The sequence below is a fragment of the Petromyzon marinus genome, chromosome 55 (genome assembly GCF_048934315.1).
Source record: "Petromyzon marinus isolate PM22_M1 ecotype Great Lakes invasive population chromosome 55, UKy_Petmar_22M1.pri1.0, whole genome shotgun sequence".
Taxonomy (NCBI): domain Eukaryota; kingdom Metazoa; phylum Chordata; class Hyperoartia; order Petromyzontiformes; family Petromyzontidae; genus Petromyzon; species Petromyzon marinus.
The window spans coordinates 8,444,735-8,459,384 of record NC_133721.1 but is presented as its reverse complement, the minus strand read 5'-3'; positions in this window follow the sequence as shown (position 1 = coordinate 8,459,384).

The following is a 14,650-nucleotide window of genomic DNA, read 5'->3' as shown; positions in this document are numbered from 1 at the left end:
ATCTCTTCAACTATAACAATCGCTAACGCTTACAATGTGCGCATGCCGTCAGAAATCTATGACATCGTCTGAGCACCGTGCCGTCATTTTACATTTAAAACAAATGTTAACAGTGCACTGACTTAATAGTTAATTATTGTTATCAGGAAATACAATTTTGGGAAAGAAAAAAAATGACCAACGATAATCACGACTTAACGATATCTCGCAAAAAGGGACGATATGATTATTGGCATCATATCGCGTACGATACGTAATATCGTAGTGTCGTCATAATGTGGACATTATATAATCACAATGGTGCATTGGGATCTACGGATAAAATGCGCCTTACAAATGTGGATTATTATTATCACCCAACATCACAGCGGTGCTACTGAGACTGATGGTGGAGCTCAAAAAAACAAAGAAAAAAAATTTAACCGTTAATTTTCTGATCATGAATATAAACGGGCGTGAGTTACAATCGAATGGCAAAAGGTAAACGTCAGTTCCAGTCGTAAATCAATACAGCTAATTGCTCTTATTTGAGCTTTTCAAAGGCACACATCTATATGAATATAATGCTAACCCTTACTCTGACTAATACTTTCATGAGCCTAATTCTTTCCTAAATACTTACATGCACACCAAAAAACACACATACCAAGATTCATATATTTCAATCTTATTGAATAAGTCGTTAATTTATAACTAAAGAAGCTTATTAAATAACTTAATAATATTTCACATCTTTTTTGTACTTCTGTCCTTTCACATACGCACTGGCGTGTGGTGAGCACGCTCATTATTTATCCTTAAGCAAATACATAAATACATATAGAATTAGACTCAATGCATTAACTGTTCTAATCAATGCATTAGCTTTGCATTACAAAGACAAAGAGCCACTGTATAGCCTGAACAGACTGTTGGGGCAAGTGCTGTTAGCGAACACCTATGAAGGCCGGAACGGTACACGAGGGGGTGGGTGGCCAGCACCACGCTCGACCGCCTTTATCTCCCTAGTGGCGATGTTTATACACCGCACCAGGTACTCATTTGAGGCTGAGTCGACCTAGGGGAGGCTCGGGACCGGTTCAGATAATCGTCACTGGTGTTGGCCGTGAGCGGGAATCGAACCCGGGTCGCCAGGTTCATAGCGCAGCGCGCTAACCGCTACACTATCGCTCCCCACATATTACACATCAAATAGCACACAAACACATATGAATAAATATCAACCAACGTTCGTTTTAACCGCAGCCAATTATTATTTTCCCTGCATGTTCTGGATGAATGTCAAAGCACGATGAACCTCAAAGCACGACAGGCCCAGAGGCTGGTTTTCAGTGACCCCTCGTGTTTGATTGACTTAAAATAAATGCTTTTGGAAACGATGATGGTGTAAAAATATATTCTTTAGTTTCTTCACCCACAGGCATTGTTGAGCCGATGTCATGTTAATGTCACACGAGGCTCTCGTGCGAGTTGAGGCGCGTTTGTGTGCGTTTTTTTAATCATCGTTCGTATTTACTAACAAAAGCAGGATTATCACAAACAATTACTTTTTTAACTCATTGTCACCGAACTTTTAGATCAATGTACAAACTTATAATACGGAATCATTTACAGGGTTACTTTTGTTTTGTGTTTCATGATGAAACACTATTTCTGGGATGCAGAAAGTTTATTTATTTGAGTAAATACACGCAGTGATTGTTTTTTACCGCTTAAAATCCAGTGGTAATTGGTTAACTAGCCTGACTCTATTCATAAGAGCACTGAAGGTCAAAACTGGTCCAATGTTTATTTATTTAGAATAGTCCTGCTAGGTAATATCGGTATGTAGGATTGGTGGTGTGGTAGGAAACGCACTCTGCGACAAACCCAGCAAGCCAAATCTGAGTCCCTGCTATGGCTGGTATCAGTGGGAAGTGATACCTGAACTGATCCTGGGTCTACCCTTGCATTAACCGGCAAGGTGAAGGATCGACAAACAACCTCAATGACTGACATGGCATGGGCACGCTTTCATCAGGCAGTGGATTTACAACGGGCAATTAATTTAAAAAAATGTTCGTGATATTTTTCTAAACTGGTCTGGAAAGCCCATAGGCATATAGATAATATTAAAATATGCCCACTTCAGTATTCAAGATACATATTGCTCAACCAGGCATTGTTTATTTGGCAAACAACGAAACAGCAACATTGGAAAGGTAAATTGGGCTCCCTGCACTCATTAAGACATTGCGAAAAGGGCACGCATATATAGCCATTGTTCAATATATATGCACCCCTCAATAAGAGACAAATCATTCAATTAAGCAGTTCATGTAAATGCTAAGCAGTTAAGCAAGCAATACAATGGAACAATATAGACATCTGTGCATATACAAACTAATTGTCACTCCACTGCCGGATGACGTCGCCCTTATGCTGTGTCGTGCATGGGGGTCGTTTGACTATACTTCACCAAGCTGGTCAGTGCGGGTTGGTCCACACCCAGTTCGGATATCACTCGCTTCTGCCGTTAGCTGCGGCTGAGACTCAAACTCACGCCAAACCGGGCTCATGGTGCAGCGCCGTAATCACTGCAAAAGCGCTCCCCCACCTTATACGTTTCTCCTGGGGGGGGGGGGGGGGCTTGTCTTGTCATCAGCCACCCTCAATCCGAAGGTTGGCCGTGACATGGGCAATCCTTCGCCACTCACTTCTGTCTTCTGCTATCCGCATTGTCTGAGCCAGCGAGAGCCTCGTCCATGCTTTGATGTTACCTATCCGTGTCATCCTTGGTCTTCCCCGAACCGGGTGTTGTGCCTTGCATAATCTGCTTTTCCAAACAAGTTAATGTTTTCTCATGGCTTGACCATAGGAGGCTAACTTTCTTAATTGTATTACTTCTAACAGTTTTCATTCATTGGCAAACATTGTGGAACTGAGTTTTTTGGTAACGCAGGGAAGCGGTCGTGGCTGCTGGCTTTACATTGTTGGTGTAGCTGCGATGGCACCAAAAATGCCCTGGCTACGGCTCGTGTCTGGTTCGCCAAAGCGAACGTTTTGTGGACCACTTGAACGTTAATGATGATGTTTGTGACAGAGGGAAAATAAAGTAAGTTAGCAATGCAATGGGCAGTGTTTACACTATGTGCACTGCTTTGCCAGTTTTTTTTTTACAATTAAACATTGCATCCCATCGTTATATTTAATATGCAGGATCCTGTCCAACAAAATCCTCCTCTCTCGTCAAATGCGATGTCTGGCATTGCTGTATAATTTACGTCGGGACAATTGTTATCATTTTTCCACCAGTACAATTTAAATTGCGGGTAACGATCGGCATTGATTGCTGTACCGTCAACAGCGCACAATGACCCACACGTAGATGTCACTGGACTGCGCGTTTTGACCCCCAACGGCTTCGCGAAACGATTAATTGCCAGCATATATTGCCGAGTGACGGAGAACAATGGGACCTACGCTCCATGCTGAGTACGGCTCAGTGTGCTACTCTGCGCCGACCATCTGGCAACGACGATAGCCTCGAAACTCTGCACGCTTGCACCTTCAGCTGCTGTCGATGACAATCGTGCCGCGTTTGCTGTCTGTTGCTCCCCGCTGACATATCGGTAGCGCGATGTTAACTACCTCGCCTGGTATGCGGGAGGTTGTGGGTGCGATCCCAACCAATGACTAACGCTAGTGTGTATTTAGAGTCTGCATGTTCTCCCCGTGGTCATGTGGATTTTTCTCTGGATCCTCCGGTTTTTCCCTCCACATTTAGAAACATGCGTCTAGAGTATTTGGCTGCTACAAATGTCCACTTGATAAAAGTCACTTTGTTGAGTTGTCATTCGCGGCCTGATTGCTTTTGAAAAAAGAGCCGTATTGCTCAGTGTGTATCACCTGGTAAAAAAAATATATATAGTTTAGTTCATAGCTTAAATAAACTAGGACATTAGCTATTTAGTAACATTCATATTAGTGCAAAGGCTATCACTAAAGTGCTTTGTAAACATTACAAACCAATTCTGTCATGAGTTTAACGCAGAGCTAATTCAGAGTTCGTGACCTTTCACGGACAGTGCCACGTGAATTTAGCAGCCACTGTATTGGTGAGTGGAACCATAAGGTCATATCGCGTGCTGCCCACTTTTAGTTGATGGTGACCGACGCAGGCAGAGACGGGCACCATACACACATATCAGCCAGATTGATATGCTGGTGTAAACACTTTGTAGCTGAGCGTGCGCTGCTTGTAATCGATCATGTGTTGAAACGAGCAGCCAGGGAACTTTTTTTTAACACGTAGGAAGCGACATCATGGGACCCTCATTTGCCAATTTGGTGTTTTAACATCTCAAAACCTGTTTCGTTTCCAGAAAAAAAAGGGGAAAACCCATTCTCATATTTTGGTACTGGCAAAGGAGGTCCCATGATGTAGCTGCTCTACCCCGAGCTCTCATTACTCTGATTGTCTTTGTGCTGTACGCCTTTTGGCGTCCTCTGGTCTAACACCGTTTGGGACTAGGCTCAAAAGAAAGCCGTCTCTGGTGTTTCAAATACAATCCATATATTATCAGAGTATGTTTTTTGTTTGCATTCTGACCACAAGTATTGTGGTTAATGCAGACATGATTCCATGTAAAAGGCTTCAGTTTTGTGTTTTAACATCTCAACACCTGTTTTGTTGTCAGAAAAAAGGTGAAAACCTATTCTCACGTAGGAAGCTTTCTCGACCAATATCATCCATAATTCAGATTTTGTTAGGGTTAGATCGTGTAAATATAGAAATGTGTCGTTAAACCCGCCACCATCCGACACAGCCGATTAGAAAGGGTTGTCACGTAAACAGAACGTGACAATTCATCACTAGTACAGCACGCCGGTGTGTTGGAGAGCTAAGCCACAACATTTGTGGCTAGGCTCTAGTTGGCTGTGTCGGGTGGTGGCGTCGTTAACGACACATTTATATAATTACGCGATCTAACCCAACAAAAACCTGCATTACCAAGGGCACTTCTTCCTCCCCGTCTTCTTCCGCTGTTGCTTCTGCTGCTCTTGACGGAGACAAACGCTGCACCATGAACCTTGCCCGAAGCTTCCACTCAGTCAGGGCACCACCGCACCCGTCGCTCTCGGTCCGCTTCGATTGGTGGGCAACCTGCGAGCGGGGCGTCGGTGCGACGGGTGGCACCGACGAGATGTGTGCCGTCGGTACGGTGCCTCGTGGTTGAGACCAATGCACAGGACGTAGGTACAGTGAGGGAAAAAAAAGTATTTGATCCCCTGCTGATTTTTGTACGTTTGCCCACTGACAAAGAAGTGGATCAGTCTAGAATTTTAATGGTGGGTTTATTTGAACAGTGAGAGACAGAATTTACAACAAAAAGATCCAGAAAAACGCATGTCAAAAATGTTATAAGCTGACTTGCATTTTAATGAGGGAAATAAGTATTTGACTCCCTCTCAATCAGAAAGATTTCTGGCTCCCAGATGTCTTTCATACAGGAAACGAGCTGAGATAAAGAGTACACTCTTAAAGGGAGTGCTCCTAATCTCAGCTTGTTACCTGTATAAAAGACACCTGTCCACAGAAGCAATCAATCAATCAGATTCCAAACTTTCCCCCATGGCCAAGACCAAAGAGCTCTCCAAGGATGTCAGGGACAAGATTGTAGACCTACACAAGGCTGGAATGGGCTACAAGACCATTGCCAAGCAGCTTGGTGAGAAGGTGACAACAGTTGGTGCGATTATTCGCAAATGGAAGAAACACAAAAGAACTGTCAATCTCCCTCGGCCTGTGGCTCCATACAAGAGCCCACCTCGTGGAGTTGCAATGATCATGAGAACGGTGAGGAATCAGCCCAGAACTACTCGGGAGTATCTTGTGAATGATCTCAAGGCAGCTGGGACCATAGTTACCAAGAAAACAATTGGTAGCACACTACGCCGTGAAGGACTAAAATCCTGCAGCGCCCGCAAGGTCCCCCTGCTCAAGAAAGCACATATACATGCCCGTCTGAAGTTTGCCAGTGAACATCTGAATGATTCAGAGGACAACTGGGTGCAATTGTTGTGGTCAGATGAGACCAAAATGGAGCTCTTTGGCATCAACTCAACTCGCCGTGTTTGGAGGAGGAGGAATGCTACCTATGACCCCAAGAACACCATCCCCACCGTCAAACATGGAGGTGGAAACATTATGCTTTGGGGGTGTTTTTCTGCTAAGGGGACAGGACAACTTCACCTCATCAAAGGGACGATGGACGGGGCCATGTACTGCCAAATCTTGGGTGAGAACCTCCTTCCCTCAGCCAGGGCATTGAAAATGGGTCATGGATGGGTATTCCAGCATGACAATGACCCAAAACACACGGCCAAGGCAACAAAGCAGTGGCTCAAGAAGAAGCACATTAAGGTCCTGGAGTGGCCTAGCCAGTCTCCAGACCTTAATCCCATTGAAAATCTGCGGAGGGAGCTGAAGGTTCGAGTTGCCAAACGTCAGCCTCGAAACCTTAATGACTGGGAGAAGATCTGCAAAGAGGAGTGGGACAAAATCCCTCCTGAGATGTGTGCAAACCTGGTGGCCAAATACAAGAAACGTCAGACCTCTGTGATTGCCAACAAGGGTTTTGCCACCAAATACTGTCATATTTTGCAGAGGAGTCAAATACTTATTTTCCTCATTAAAATGCAAATCAATTTATAACATTTTTGACTTGCGTTTTTCTGGATTTTGTTGTTGTTATTCTGTCTCTCACTGTTGAAATAAGCCTACCATTAAAATTATAGACTGATAATTTCTTTGTCAGTGGGCAAACGTACAAAATCAGCAGGGAATCAAATACTTTTTTTCCCTCACTGTATGTATTTTGAACTTCTTTCGCGTCTTATGCAGCCAACTGTGCTAATCGGAGGTGCGGGCCAAGGACACCAAACTAAACACAACAAGTAGTTCTAAAGCAATGAGTTTTCAATCTAGATCTGAAAGTGCATAGCTCCAGTGGTTTCCTAATATCGGAAGGAAGAGCGTTCCAGACGGCTGAAGAAGCGCATGTGAAAGCACGTGATGTGCTGACCGTCTTTGTTCGATCGTTAGCCAAAAGTCGCTGCTTGCGATGATGAACCGCAGTTCGTGTGATGGCTTATTTTCCTTGATGACATCGGCAAGGTATTGTGGTTCATTCGTGGCCAGTACATCGTGTGCAATGGGTGCATAATGAGGAAGGACCAGGCAAAATGTAGAGCCACGTGTGCTTGATGAGGTTATGCCGGGTTCCCTGAACACATTCTCTGGCTCTCGACGCTTGGTTATCTTTTTCCGTGCCAACGTTGTCTTGAACACTGGGAAACTACGACCGCTACACAAAGCACACATTTTGGGAATCCCGCGGAGCACGCAGTGTACTCGGCAAAACTCGACGTACACAAGTCGGACTGAATATTCATACAGCAGTTACTCATAGACTACAGTCGCTCGCTCACTCATCGGCAGGAAGTCACCTGATCATCGCTCTTACACCACTACTACCATGTTTAATGATCCTGTGAACTTTGCTAATTGACTCCTCCACCAGTATTTTGACCTCGGCCCTATCAGACGGACTGTTTGTCTCATCCACACAGGGTTCAACCGCTATTATGCTGCAGGTCCAGACATGTATCTGGCTGCTTCTTCACCTCGATGCTGCTTCGCTTGAGAATTTCCTCCCCATCGCTGGTCTTTTCCCCAACATATAATAATTTTGCTGAATTTAAGACAAATCGTTTTAAAATAAATTTCCGCAGACGAATGTTTGTTTGTGTACTGTTTGGTGTGGTCCACTTGACGTTCTGGGCCTACTGAGTTATTAAAAAAAACGGCAGAGGTGTGTGACCTCCTCGTGTGTATTTAGTGTGTTGGCTACGTACGGTGCGAAAGAAGTTCAACATAATACATCAAAATGTCTTACCCAGGCTCCGACTTCTTATATATATGGCTCTTACCTTTTACATATATGTATTTGCATATGTTAAACAGAATATAGGCACAGAGATAAGTGAACATTTTACGAAGAATGTTTGTTTTCCTATGTTTTACTACCAGCACACCAGGTGCAGAATATTTCACCTCCAGCGATGTTACGGATTCCTAAGCACTAAGCAGCTTTCGGCAATTCTGGAAAGCAAATGAAGAATGTTTGTTTTAGTCATGGCCCAAGGCGCTGAATTTTAACGAGCTGCAAGTCACTGGAAACTTGTCTCATTTTAGTAACCATAGCTGGAGCAATAACTGTAAACTTATTTACAATGAACCCCCCGTATAGGCTAAACAGACTGTAGGGGCAAGTGCTGTTAGTGAGTAGCACATATAAGCGCCGGCACGGCACACGAGGGGGTGGGTGGCCAGCACTACGCCCGGCGGCCTTTATCGCCCCAGTGACGATGTTTACACATCGTACCAGGTACTCATTTAAAGCTTAGGCGGCCTAGGGGAGGCCCATGTCCTGTTTCAGATAATCGTCGCCGGTGTTGGTCGCGAAGGGGCAATCGTACTCGGGTCGTCGGATTCGTAGCGCAGCGTGCTAAACCGCTGCACCACAGCTCCCACCAATGAACACACACGCACACACACGGATCGTGCAAACGATCCGCTGATTAGTATTTCGGAAGAGGAGTAAGTGTGCTAAAGATAGGAGATATTAAGGCTGGCGCTGTATAGAGCCAATTTTGAGTCCACGGTGTTCGTGTTCACAGAAACGCGTGCCGTGGTGTCTTAAGGTTACATTGACCAAAGGGAGACAACACGAAATCGTTTTAAGATTGAACGTGACTACGGACGGAGCACATCGCTGGGAATTGAACCCAGACAGCTGCGGGCGCAGTAGCGCAGTGTACCAAATGTAAACATTAATAATAACAACAGCAATAATAATAACAAACGCAATTATCTACTAAGTAGACGCGATATCGGCATGGCTATGAAACCCTGGAGCGTGACCTTGTAAAAAAAGGGGGGGGTCATATATAAATTTGAGGGGGGGTGCACAACAGAGTCAATATTAATGATCAACAACTTAAAACTAAACTATTAACTATTTGGTTCTAATTTAACCAGGTAAGGCCCACTGAGCTATACAGTGAGGGAAAAAAGTATTTGATCCCCTGCTGATTTTGTACGTTTGCCCACTGACAAAGAAATGATCAGTCTATAATTTTAACGGCAGGTTTATTTGAACAGTGAGAGACAGAATAACAACAAGCTGAGATTAGGAGTACACTCTTAAAGGGAGTGCTCCTAATCTCAGCTTGTTACCTGTATAAAAGGCACCTGTCCACAGAAGCAATCAATCAATCAGATTCCAAACTCTCCACCATGGCCAAGACCAAAGAGCTCTCCAAGGATGTCAGGGACAAGATTGTAGACCTACACAAGGCTGGAATGGGCTACAAGACCATTGCCAAACAGCTTGGTGAGAAGGTGACAACAGTTGGTGCGATTATTCGCAAATGGAAGAAACACAAAATAACTGTCAATCTCCCTCTGTCTGGGGCTCCATGCAAGATCTCACCTTGTGGAGTTGCAATAATCATGAGAATGGTGAGGAATCAACCCAGAACGACAGGGGAGAATCTTGTCAATGATCTCAAGGCAGCTGGGACCAAAGTCACCAAGAAAAATATGGTAACACACTCCGCCGTGAAGGACTCAAATACTGCAGCGCCTGCAAGGTCCCCCTGCTCAAGAAAGCACATATACATGCCCGTCTGAAGTTTGCCAATGAACATCTGAATGATTCAGAGGACAACTGGGTGAAAGTGTGGTGGTCAGATGAGACCAAAATGGAGCTCTTTGGCATCAACTCAACTCGCCGTGTTTGGAGGAGGAATGCTGCCTATGACCCCAAGAACACCATACCCACCGTCAAACATTGAGGTGGAAACATGCTTTGGGGGTGTTTTTCTGCTAAGGGGACAGGACAACTTCACCGCATCAAAGGGACGATGGACGGGGCCATGTACCGTCAAATATTGGGTGAGAACCTCCTTCCCTCAGCCAGGGCATTGAAAATGGGTCGTGGATGGGTATTCCAGCATGACAATGACCCAAAACATACGGCCAAGGCAACAAAAGAGTGGCTCAAGAAGAAGCACATTAAGGTCCTGGAGTGGCCTAGCCAGACCTTAATCCCGTAGAAAATCGGTGGAGGGAGCTGATGGTTCGAGTTGCCAAACGTCAGCCTCGAAACCTTAATGACTTGGAGAAGATCTGCAAAGAGGAATGGGACAAAATCCCTCCTGAGATGTGTGCAAACCTGGTGGCCAACTACAAGAAACGTCTGACTTCTGTGATTAGCAACAAGGGTTTTGCCACCAAGTACTAAGCCATGTTTGCAGAGGGGTCAAATACTTATTTCCCTCATTAAAATGAAAATCAATTAATAACATTTTTGACATGCATTTTTCTGGATATTTTTGTTGTTATTCCGTCTCTCACTGTTCAAATAAACCTACCATTAAAATTACAGACTGACCATTTATTTCTCAGTGGGCAAACGTACAAAATCAGCAGGGGATCAAATACTTGTTTTCCCTCACTGTATATAGCTGTTGTACAGAAGCGAGCTGGCTATCACAAATGGTGGCTCAACGAAGTGGGTTCATCATCACGTGGAAACTGAGATCAGCAGATGAATGACTCTATACGCATGATGCCGATTCTAAATGTCGAGGGAAAACCGGAGGACCAGAATAAAAATCCACACGATCACGGGGAAAGTGTGCAAACTCCAATTATACAGCAGGCGTCAGGGTCGGGATCGAACCCGCGACCTCCTGCATACCAGGCGGGGTAGTTAACATCTCCTAGCCACCGTGATGATGATGAAAGAGAGAGATGCAAACTCCAAATATACAGCAGGCATCAGGGTCGGGGTGGAACCCACGACCTCCTGTGTACCAGGCGAGGTATTCAACATCTCGCCAGCGTGACGCCCCCAAAAATGGTGAAGTATGGTCAATTCTTCCAACCCCTCTACCTCCCAATGGATACACCTAAACCATGGCTCATTTCCCCAGCAGCTATTTGTCCATTGGCTAAGTGGAATAGGTACTGATATATCACGTACGATTGTCTATCCTGAATCCTGCCGTAGTTATCACCACCCACTGTGCGTACGACGAAAAGGGCTGTGATTCGCATTGCTTAATATGTACACGGAGCCTTCGCGTGTGTGTGGGCCGATTCTCTGAAGTGAAGTACACACGCACTGACACATTAACACAAAAAACAAAATCACAGTTACGTGTGTTCGCCGAACCAGTGCAATTTGAGGAAAGAGAAATAAAAAACACCGCTTGTGTTCAATTATTTTAATCGACATTTTTATTTTTTAGAAGTGGTTGCGGGGGAGGGGGGGACTCAGACCCCACCAGGACCCCTTTGACGCTGTGGGGCTGTGGCTAGACATGGCAGAGACCCACTGGGCAGGTTACAGGAAATATCTACATGTTACAGGTTAATTGGCTGCAGTGACTGGCAAAAGCGGAGATTGCACTCCTTACCGTGCCAACTCTGCTGGTATGCCATGAGCGTCGCGCCTCAGCCACTTGTTGTTGTTGTTGCTGGAAGGTGGCCACGATCAGTCATTCAATAGCACCATTCATGAGTTCCATGTACAGACAGAGGCCAATCTTGATACCAATGGTACCGGTTGTCGGCAGGTCCACTCAGCTCCAAATCCCCTTGCACCGAATCAGCCAAATCCTCTTATAGCCCATTCTGCACCCATTTAGCCACCTCTTTATGGCCAGACAGAAGCTGGCAGGGTATGCGGTGGCTGGGCATGTGCACTACATCGCCAGAGCCAATAAATCCTAAGCAGCCAAAGGAGCTCATTTATGGAATTATCTTCGAATCTGTCAAGGGTGTGCGAGTTTCTCAACACAATACACCAAACATGAAGTCAGGACGATTTGTAGACTGGTCAGACGTTCGCGTGAAGAAGTCCGTTGTTTTTTTTTTCAAGCATAAACACATTATTATCATGGCTCAGATGACCTCGATCCGTATGTGGGGTGACAGGCCAAGCAGCTTCCACAAAGCGTAACGCACATACGGAAATTGTGCCACGTTTCGCAGCGAAAGCTTTGCTGCCAAACCAGAGGCGGTCATAAGCATCCATCTTCTTCAGAGACCAGTTCGCTACTTGGGCGGAGGAATAAATGAACGGTGATGATGCAAGGTACCCGTACAGCAGTTTTGTTTTGGTGGGACTGATGGTGATGCTCCATCTCTTCGTGGTAAGCTCCTGCATCAGTCTTCCCAACCTCTCAGCATGAGCAGCAATCGCCAGGGCATCAGCATCCGTCACGTAATTAACCAGCATTGAGGCATCTCTTGGCCACCGACAGATGTAAAAATCCCACTGGAGCAGCCATGGCAGGCAGTCATAATCCAGCCGGCATCCCTGTTGCATGCCCATGTGCACATGCAGTGGTTTTGACTGGCGACCATGCAGCGTTATCCTGAGCTACCACCAAACACTCAGGGGTGGCATTATGCCCATCATTTCCGTGGCTAGTGGTTCGATGCCAGAAAGTGATGCGATAAAGAGATGAGTGAGATAGACAGATATAATTTCTCGAAGCTTTATAAGCATCCACAGACGTTCGCGCGTACGATATTCGTAGGCCAATATCTTCATCCGCGAAATGTGCTATTCACACAGCATCCCCGGAACGTGTCCCTCGCGAATGACGAGGGCATACGCTATTATTTTGTGTTCGATGTATGCCAAATAAGGCACCGCAGATTCGTAAAGTTGAATCGACTGGGCACGTAACCAGCTGATACCTCATCCAGTGGATCAATAGCTGCTGGGGACAAGGGGCCATGGTTTAGGTGCATCCATGGAGGGGGGAGGAATTGACCATACTTCACCTTTTTGCCGTTCATCATCAATGCGTTTCTGCAAGAACAAGATTGCTTATACGTATATATATTTTCATATGAGTCATTTTATTAGGTGCTTACACCCACAGCAAATACAAAGGGGGAGCTTCTGAAAATATATCAGAAATTACGGGGTCATATCTCTAAAGTACAGTGAGTTAGTGAGTTAGTGCTGCATTCGTTACAATGTTTTTAATCTGCACTTTCTGAAGCGTGGCATGATTAAAATTCTTGGCAGGGCTAGCGAGCAGAAAATTTTAAGATAAATAAAGGATCAAGATGAAACGCAAACCCCTAAAGTGTTACGTAAAATAAAAACGAAGTTGTGAATATAAATGTCATTCTCACTAGGTTGCCAAAACCTGGAGTGTATGCTAATACACCATACACATTTTTTTCTTTGCAAAATGTGATTTAATTTGAAGTGTACAAATGGGATCCAGGTGGCTGCCTTAAATGATGCAATTATTTTACTGTATCCTTTTAAAACTCCACAAAGAAATCAAATCTATGCGTGGATGAATCTGACATATTTTCACATTCAGTTACTTGGGCTTATTATGCCACATGCATTTCAACGTGTTTGAATGTCAGTCTAGGTAGATTAGCATTATTATTTTAGTTTAACATTGTTTGATTTTGTACTATTTTTCTCGTGAGGGTTCCCCCCCCGCCCTGCTTACTCTGATGCTGTCACTGTGTAACAGTTAACACCAGAGTTCGGTTAGACTCGCACTTTATTATTTCAGCTACTAAGGCCTCCAACTGGGATAAACAGCTCTGCTGCAAGGACGACCACAGCCCAAGACCGTCGGCAGTTGTGGCTGTTACAGCACGTCGCAACGTGCTATGGTCAAACAATTCCTATGACCCACACAGCACGAGGGGGCTTCTATCCAATAAGGGTGCAGCAGAGGCGAGATGTTAACTACCTCCCTTGGTATACAGGAGGTCGTGGGTTCCACCCCGACCCTGACGCCTGAAATATTTGGAGTTGGCATGTTTTCCCTGTGATCGTGTGGATCTATCTCCGAGTCTTCTGGTTTTCCCCTCCACATATAGAAACATGCGTTTATAATATTTGGCTGCTATGAATGTGCGCATGATAAGCCACTTCGTTGTCATTTGTGGACATGTCACTTCTGAAAAAAGAGCTGTATAGCTTAATGGGCCTTACCTGGTAAAATGATAATACGTTTTAGTTTAGTTCCTTTTCACAATATATTGACAAATTCTGCAACTAGAAATAATAGCAAATGAACATGTATTGGTATAATGCTTTAAGTAGCATGTTTTACCCTTGGCACACTATGGCATGGTCACGGATATAACGTATGGGACAAGAAACAAAGCAATGGGAAAGAGAAGAGAGAAGACAAAGAATGGAAAAGGATGGAAAAGGAATGGAAATATTTGAGCAAAGGGTCAAGAAAGATGTGGACAGGAAGGTGCTAGATGATGGCCTTGACCCTGCAAGGAGCGGCTTCTGTTTCCACAGTGGGTGGGTAAAGGGGAGAGATTCAGAGAGGAGGGGAGTGGGAAGAGAAGCCACGTGATTTACAGGATGCTTTCACTGAGTTAAATATATATTTTGATAATAAATGTACTGTAGAAATCGTCTCATTTTCGAACCGTTAGAATTGGCACTCGTGCTTTTAACTGTGGCAGCTCTTGAAATGGGATGTTAGCCAAACCTCAGTATATGTTTTTTTCTTACGAACTAATTTG